The following is a 9626-nucleotide window of genomic DNA, read 5'->3' on the forward strand; positions in this document are numbered from 1 at the left end:
TCTTGTCCTATCTATTCATTGCTTTTTGTGTCCTGAGAGCCTGGTTTGGATCTAATAAGAAGAGCATTCACCCTTTGGTTGTCTGTCTGCACAGAGATGTAGATTTTTGGATCTGTGTTCAGAAGAAGCCAAACATGAGGGCATGAAAACCTGTAGCCTGCCAGACAAAAATGTAAGCAGACTGAGCACCCTATTTGTGGCTGGTGTCCTGCTAACCGTTGACAGCTCTGAGTGTGTCCATCTCGGGTCTCAGTCCATCAGGACCTCATCCTCTGTTTCCTTGTTGCCTTGACTTATGCTGGCAAGTGCTATTCTCGTATACCCTGCCTGATGTCAGATACAGATAGGGAGGTCTGTAACTGGAGGCGTCTCACTTTTATGGGAAACTAGACACACAAGTTTTCACCAACACTCATCAACTGTGGCAAATGAGCGTGTGTGTGTGCTAAGTTGCTACGGTCGTGTCCAACTCTTTGAGATCTTATGGATTGTAGCCCACCAGGCTCCTCTGTGCGTGGGATTCTCCTGGAATGGAGTAGGTTGTTGTGCCCGCCTCCAGGGGATCTTCCTGACCCGGGGACTGCACTCTCATCTCTTATGTCTCCTGCACTGGCAGGTGATTCCTTACCACTAGTGCCACCTGGGAAGTCCCTCAGCAAATGAGATGCTTTACTTTCTTTCTCTTTGGCTACTGTTGGGAGTGACCTTAAACTATGGCGCTTCATTTTCTGTACCCTTTTAGGGGGATGCCTCCGTGTCCAGGGATAAGTCATAAAAAGGCTAGTTGGTTTTGAGTCACATTTTACAATAGATATACCTTTGGGGATCCTAAATATCAATGGCCAGTCAACAAGTCCTTTGATTTGGAAAAGAGTTTATACTTGTAAGAGTTTTGAGAAAACTCTCACCCTAAACAAATATCCTTTTACCAATATGAAAAAAGGACATAAAAAAGATCACAGATAGCTTAAAGTCTCCACTAACAAAATTAAAGGACAGAAATCAGATTTAGAACAAAAATTAAATCTGCAACCACCATAAACTCCCCTCCACCACCTCCCTGGTACAAATGGCCCACTTGGAAGCTGGTGTTCAGGGCCCAATAGGAATTATTATAGAAGCCTTTCCCCGAAGGTTAATTGGGCTGAAGTGGAATGGTACCCAGAGGAAAGAAATACATCATAAAATCTTTGTTGAGTGATTTATAAAAAAAACATTTCAAAGACATAGAACTCTAAATCCAGGCACCCTAGAACCTTAAGAATCTTGGTTTCTGCCTTAACTGGAACTCTCTCTGATATAAGTAAGAAATAAGTTCAAAATAATATAGTTGGATGGGTAGGCCACCCCCTTGGTACTATTGAGTTCAGTTCAGTTCAGTCGCTCAGTAGGGTCCGACTCTTTGCAACTCCATAGGCTGCAGCACGCCAGGCCTCCCTATCCATCACCAGTTCCCAGAGTTTACTCAGACTCATGTTCCTTGAGTCGGTGATGCCAGCCAACCATCTATGGTACTATTGAGGCTGCCACTCAATTCTTTGAAGAATTAAAAATATCTGTCTTCACCTTCTTAATCTTTACAAAATCAGATCTATGGCTCTAGAACTAGCGCAAAGTCTACCATCTTTTTTGCCAATTCCAAAGCCTCCTCTATTCATCTCGAGATACTTGCTAATACTTTAAAATGTCAGGACATTGGGGGGGAAACTGACATGAACTTAAGGAAAAGAAACACAGATAGTAATTATTCTAGGCCTCAGCCTCCTCATTTAGGCTCCTCTGAACCTCTTCTCAATTAGGCCTCAACCTGGGCCAATTAGAAACTAGAGACTCTCCACACAAATAATTCTGTTCACCAGTAGCCCCCTTAAAATGCCTGCTTGCAGAGCTCAATGTTACCAGGTAAATTTACTCTTTGTCCCAGCCAAAATCTGGCAATAGGCAAATATAGCCCTGAAAAACACTCTTAGAGCAGTTATTTAAAAAGGTTGCTTTCTTCCTCTCCCTCTTTGAGATGTAAATCTTCTACCACCCAGAACTGTCTTCCCCAGGACTCAAGAGCCAACTCTTTAAAATGCAAACATCCAAGGAAATAAGGCTGGCTGTCAGCCTGAGGGCTCTCTTGCTTTCACTTGTACTACTGCTTCCTGTCATAAAATATAAGAAATTTATTTCTCCTCCTGATGTGAATCAATTAATATATCCCCTTTTAATAAGCCCCCCAGTGCTCTTTTCCTCAGCACAACCCAGACTTTAACAAGTAACTTCTCAGTCCACTATAACCATCTGAGACTGAACTGCAACCTCTACTGGTTACATATTAAGGCAAAGTAAAGATAGGTAACCAGGTGAAGTCTACCCTACAAAACTCTCGCCTACAAATATAGGTAAAAAGCTTTAGCCCTGTGTTGAACAAACAGCAACTCATTCCATCTGCTAGAAACGTAGTCTGAGTAAAAAGTGGGACAAAGACAAACACAACTCTTACTATTGAGGCAGGAGATAGCTGGGTCCCTGGTTGAGCAGCAGGAGCCTGTCCCCTGTGGACAGACATTCTGAGATGAAGAGGAGGGGAAGCTAAGCCCTGCCCAGATAAGAGACCTCATATTTCTCATTTTCAAGGTCAAGGAGACCTTCCTGACCATACTTGAACAGAAAGGCTTCTTGGAGATCAAAAAGGGAGTGACGTCAACATATCCATAGGCTTCTTTGGTAGAATCCATCTTGGCTAAGACTCTCATTAGAGAAGACGCTGATGCTGGGAAAGACTGAGGATGGGGAGAAGGGGACGACAGAGGACGAGACGGTCGGATGGCATCACCGACTTGATGGACATGAGTTTGAGCAAGCTCCGGGAGGTGGTGAAGGACAGGGAAGCCTGGCATGCTGCTCCATCCATGGGGTTGCAAAGAGTCGGACATGACTGAGCAACTGAACAACATCATCTTGGCTAAGAGATGCACATGCAGACATGGGAGTGCGCTGAGATAACCAAATACAGACTCAGAACCAGGCAAAGCAAGATCATTGGCAAAGGAGACCCAGAAAAAAATGCCCCATATACGTGACTCAAACTACTACAAGGGCTCGACATCCTCTCTAAGCCCTCCATTTGTCTATCCACATATACCCCTTTTCCTTGTCATAAACACTTATTTCACTACTTTCAGTCTCTATGTGGAAATTCATTTCTACATAGTTGACAGGCCAGGGCCTTGTCACTGGTTCCTGGTCTCTGGTGGTCTGGTGGCTAGAATTCAGTGATCTCACTGCCATGGCCTGACTTCAGTCTCTGACCCAGAACTAAAATCCTGCTCCAAGCCACAGCAGTCTGAGGACACCCAGGATTACTGTGAAAGCTGTAAGGTCTCTGTTGGTGTCTGCATGTATGCTTATGTCTGTCTCTGTAGATAGATACGTGTATGTGGCGTTTTCTTACCTCTGGATGCCATTGCCAAATCAATGTATGAAATTCCTTAAAAGAGCTCTACTTTATTTGCTTAGTGAAAAAGAAAACTTACATAAATGAAATATTTCTAAAGTTCAAAATTGTCTTATTCAAATTCACATGATTTGGGTAAATGTTTGGTAAATAAGACTAGTTTAATTATTTTGGGCTTAATAATAAAAACAACGGTGTCATCTGAATTACCAGCATTATGATACAAACATATATGTTTAGACTACTTGGGTTTACCCAAGAAAAGAAATTATTATTTACTATATGTTTAAGACTATAAAACTTACAGATTTTATTTTTTTAAGTTGATATATAGTTGATTTACAAAGTTTCAGGAGTATAGCAAACTGATTTAAGCATATATATACATATATATATATACGTATATATTCTTTTTCAGACTCTTTTGCATTGTAGGTTATTACAAGAAATTGAATTATAGTTTTTTAAAATTTATTTTTAATTGGAAGACAACTGCTTTACAATGTTGTGTTGGTTTCTGCTATACAACAACATGAATCAGCCATAAGTGTACATATATCCCCTTCCTCTTGAACCTCCTTCCCACTCCCCATCCCACGTCTCTAGGTCATCACAGAGCAATGGGGTGAGCTCCCTGTGTTATACAACAACTTCTCACTAGCTCTCTGTTTTACACATGGTGATGTATATATGTCAATGCTTCTCTCTCACTTTGTCCCACCCCCTCCTTCTCCCACTGTGTACACAAGTCCATTCTCAATATCTGCATATCATTCCTGCCCTGTAAATGGGTTCATTGGTACCATTTATATGTATGCATTAATACACAATATTTCTTTTTCTGTTTGACTTACTTCACTCTGTAAACAGGGTCTAGGTTCAGCCATCTCAGTTCAACTAACTCAAATTTGTTTCTTTTTATGGCTGAGTAATATTCCATTGTATATATGTACCACAATTTCTTTATCCATTCATCTATCAGTGGATATCTAGGTTGCTTCATGTCCTGGCTATTGTAAATAGTGCTACATGAACGTTGGTGTCCATGTGTCTTCTTGAATTATGGTTTTCTTGGGGTATATGTCCAGTAGTGGGATTTCTGGGTCATATGGTAGTTTTAGTCCTAGTTTCTTATGGAATTTCCATACTGTTGTCCATAGTGGTTGTATCAATTTACATTCCCAACAGCAGTACATTCCCTTTGTTCCACATCCTCTCCAGCATTTATTGTTTGTAGATTTTTTGATGATGGCCATCCTGATCGGTGTGAGGTGATACCTCATTGTAGTTTTGATTTGCATTTCTCTAGTAATTAGCAGTGTTGGGCTTCTTTTCATGTGCCTGCTGGCCATCTATATGTCTTCTTTGGAAAAATGTCTATTTAGATCTTCTGCCACCCCCCCTTTTTTTTTTTAATAGTGAGTTAGGTAAGACGTATATTTTGGAAATTACTCCCTTGTTGGTCACATTGTTTGCAAATATTTTCTCCCATTCCTTAGGTTGTCTTTTTGTTTTGCTTATGGTTTCTTTTGCTATGCAAAAACTTTGAAGTTTAATTAAGTCCTATTTGTTTATTTTTTGCTTTTGTTTCCATTACTCTAGGAGACTGATCAAAAATTGCTGATATATATATGTACTCTTGCCTGGAAAATCCCATGGATGGAGAAGCCTGGTGGGCTGTGGTCCATGGGGTCACTACGAGTCGGGCACGACTAAGCAAATTCACTTTCACTTTTCACTTTCCTGCATTGGGGAAGGAAATGGCAACCCACTCCAGTGTTCTTGCCTGGAGAATCCCAGGGATGGAGGAGCCTGGTGGGCTGCCATCTATGGGGTTGCACAGAGTCGGACACGACTGAAGCGACTTAGCAGCAGCAGCAGCAGCAGTAATTAGCAGTGTTGGCTTCTTTTCATGTGCCTGCTGGCCATCTATATGTGTTCTTTGGAAAATGTCTATTTAGATCTTCTGCCCCCCCCCCCTTTTTTTAATAGTGAGTCAGGTAAGATGTATATTTTGGAAATTACTCCCTTATTGGTCACATTGTTTGCAAATATTTTCTCCCATTCCTTAGGTTGTCTTTTTGTTTTGCTTATGGTTTCTTTTGCAATGCAAAAACTTTCAAGTTTAATTAAGTCCCATTTGTTTATGTATGCTTTTGTTTCCATTACTCTAGGATACGGATCAAAAATTGCTGGTATATATGTCAAAAAATGTTTTACCTATGTTTCCCTCTAGGAGTTTTATTTAGGTCCTTTTTGAGTTTATTTTTGTATATGGTGTTAGAGAATGTTCAAACTTCATTCTCTTGCATGTAGCTTTCCAGTGTTCCCAGCACAACTTATTGAAGAGACTGTCTTTTCTCCATTGTATACTGTTGCATCTTTTATGACAGATTAATTGACCATAGTGAGTAGATTATCTCTGGGCTTTATTTCCTGTTCCATTGATCTGTGTGCCCTTTTTTTGTGCTGGTACCACACAGTTTTGACTATTGTGGGTTTGTATTATAGTCTGAAGTCAGGGAGTATGATTCTTTATACATTTTATTTCAATCAAATTGGATCATTGCTCTTACAAACTTTATTTCAACATAATTTTGTTTTATTGTACATCTGGTTAGAAGTAGTTTCTAAAATCTTTTAGGTAACTTGAAACTTCAGAGGTATACGAAGTTAAATGATAGCAGTTAGATCATTTTCAAATAATATAAAATGCTGAGACATTAATTACTAAACATAGCTTTAAGTTTTCTACTATTGACTTATTTACACAAAAGGCTAAAGATGATCTTTTCGTCGCATTGAGAAATTGTACTATGAGGCTGTATACATCTCTAGAAATTGTGAGATGGTGTTTTGATAAATTTACTAATCTATTACACAATGCTGGTATATGACAGGCAATTCACAATTGTCTACTTCGTAATTTTCTCTGGAAAATAAAGGTTACTAAGGGTTGAAAATTATAATAATATGTATATTTACATATAATAATATGTAAATGAAACTTAGAAATAATAAGAATGAAGAAGGAAACTCTGACTCCAGAGTATTCAAGGAATGTAGGATTATTTTTGTTATGAAAAAGAAAAGAGTTGATTCTTTCCAAAAGTATTGCTTAAAGATTGTTCCAGAAGGAAAAAGAAAAATGAGAGATGAAAATAGGAATAATATAGAAGTTTTAAAAGTTGGGAGAGAGGGACGATTTCATGGGACACACACACACAGAGAATCTTACCTCATGTGGTCAGGCTGGCCGAGATTGAATGGATTTACTATAAGGCTTTAAAATGAGTTTTAATATCAATACCATACTGATGCAAAACTAGAGTTTGGTTTTCTGTCTCTTAAAAGGACAGTTTCTTGGATTATTGGTCTGTTCTTAATAAGGGACTGTAAAAGTTTCTTTTTATCTTTTAACCCATCTTAAAACATAAAGAACTTTTCAAGCAAGGATTCTGTGCCTTATTGGAATAATTTCCAGTACTTTATCATGGTGGAAAACTGCTAAACCATTCAGGTATGACCTAAATCAAATCCCTTATGATTATACAGTAGAAGTGACAACTAGACTCAAGGGATTAGATCTGATAGACAGAGTGCCTGATGAACTATGGATGGAGGTTCATGACATTGTACAGGAGACAGGGATTAAGACCATCCCCAAGAAAAAGAAATGCAAAAAGGCAAAGTGGTTGTTTGAGGAGGGCTTATAAATAGCTGTAAAAAGAAGAGAAGGGAAAAGCAAAGGAGAAAAGGAAAGATATACCTATTTGAAAGCAGAGTTCCAAAGAATAGCAAAGAGAGATAAGAAAGCCTTCCTCATTGATCAATACAAAGAAATAGAGGAAAACAACAGAATAGGAAAGACTAGAGATCTCTTCAAGAAAATCAGAGATACCAAGGAAACATTTCATGCAAAGATGGACTCAATAAAGGACAGAAATGGTATGGACCTAACAGAAGCAGAAGATATCAAGAAGAGGTGGCAAGAATACACAGAAGAACTATATAAAAATGATCTTCAGGACCCAGATTATCATGATGGTATGATCACTCTCCTAGAGTCAGACATCCTGGAATGGGAAGTCAAGTAAGCCTTAGAAAGCATCACTATAAACAAAGCTAGTGGAGGTGATGGAATTCCAGTTGAGCTATTTCAAATCCTGAAAGATGATGCTGTGAAAGTGCTTCACTTAATATGCCAGCAAATTTGGAAAACTCAGCAGTGGCCACAGGACTGGAAAAGGTCAGTTTTCATTCCAATCCCAAAGAAAGGCAATGCCAAAGAAGGCTCAAACTACTGCACAATTGTACTCATCTCACAAGTTAGCAAAGTAATGCTCAAAATTCTCCAAGCCAGGCTTCAACAGTACATGAACCGTGAACTTCCAGATGTTCAATCTGGTTTTAGGAACCAGAGATCAAATTGCCAACATCCATTGGATTATCGAAAAAGCAAGAGAGTTCATAAAAAATTCTACTTCTGCTTTATTGACTATGCCAAAGCCTTTAACTGTGTGGATCACCACAAACTGTGGGAAATTCTGAAAGAGATGGGAATACCAGACCACCTGACCTGCCTCTTGAGAAATCTGTATGCAGGTCAGGAAGCAACAGTTAGAACTTTACATGGAACAACAGACTGCTTCCAAATAGGGAAAGGAGTATGTCAAGGCTGTATATTGTCACCCTGCTTATTTAACTTCTATGCAGAGTACATCATGAGAAATGCTGGGCTGGATGAAGTACTAGCTGGAACCATGATTGCCAGGAGAAATATCAAAAACCTCAGATATAGAGATGACACCACCCTTATGGCAGAAAGCAAAGAAGAACTAAAGAGCCTCTTGATGAAAGTGAAAGAGGAGATTGAAAAGCTGGCTTAAAGCTCAACATTCAGAAAACTAAGATCATGGCATCTGGTCCCATCACCTCATGGCAAATAGATGGGGAAACAGTGGAAACAGTGATAGACTTTACTTTTTTGGGCTCCAAAATCACTGCAGATGGTGATTGCAGCCATGAAATTAAAAGATGCTTACTCCTTGGAAGAAAAGCTATGACCAACATAGACAACATATTAAAAAGCAGAGACATTACTTTGCCAACAAAGGTCCATCTATTCAAGGCTATGGTTTTTCTAGTAGTCATGTATGGATGTGAGAGTTGGACTGTAAGGAAAGCTGAGTGCTAAAGAATTGATGCTTTTGAACTGTGGTGTTGGAGAAGACTCTTGAGAGTCCCTTGGACTGCAAGGAGATCCACCCAGTTCATCCTAAAGGAAATCAGTCCTGAATATTCATTGGAAGGACTGATGGTGAACCTGAAACTCCTGTACTTTGGCCACCTGATGCGAAGAGCTGACTCATTAGGAAAGACTCTCATCCTGAGAAAGATTGAAGGCAGGAGGAGAAGGGAATGACAGAGGATGAGATGGTTGGATGGCATCACCAACTCAATGGACATGAGTTAGAGTAAACTCCAGGAGTTGGTGATGGACAGGGAGGCCTAACCTGCTGCAGACCATGGGGTCGCAGAGATTTGGACGCCAGTGAGCAACTGAACTGAACTGAACTTTATCATGTCTTTGATTATTTAAGAAGACCAAGTCTTTTTTCTTAAAAAAAAAAAACAAAAAAAAAAACAAAGCACTGGTGATTCTATTTAATCAGATGTCCAAACCTTTTGACATTTTGGACAACTTCCCTAAATTAAATTCTAAATGAAGTCTTTCTGACCTGAAACTGACTTTGAGACTTTCCAGGTGGGTCCCTGTAACATATCAAAGGGTTTCTCCTCTCACCTTGTAAAAAGGGATATATTTAATTAATTAAGTTTATTTTATAAGATAAGTTGCATGGGAAGCATTATCAAATGTGAAGAGGTGCTTAGCCGTCCCTACGTTATATTTGTATACCTAAATATTATTGATATTATTGTTCTTAAACGTTTTATTTTTCTGGATATAAGGAAACCCTTTTCTATTTTATCCTAAGCTATGGATAACTCACAACAATTTAGAAGATTATATCTTTGCAAACTAAAAGAAACATTTATTGTTTTCTTCCTATCTGATCCCTCCAGAATTCAGAAACTCTTACTGAATATTCTTATTTTCATTGTAAAATACTTGCTTGTATAAGTTCAATAGGAATCTGTTCTCTTTGTAACAGAACATAAT

The sequence above is a fragment of the Bos javanicus genome, chromosome 20, assembly GCF_032452875.1.
Source record: "Bos javanicus breed banteng chromosome 20, ARS-OSU_banteng_1.0, whole genome shotgun sequence".
Taxonomy (NCBI): domain Eukaryota; kingdom Metazoa; phylum Chordata; class Mammalia; order Artiodactyla; family Bovidae; genus Bos; species Bos javanicus.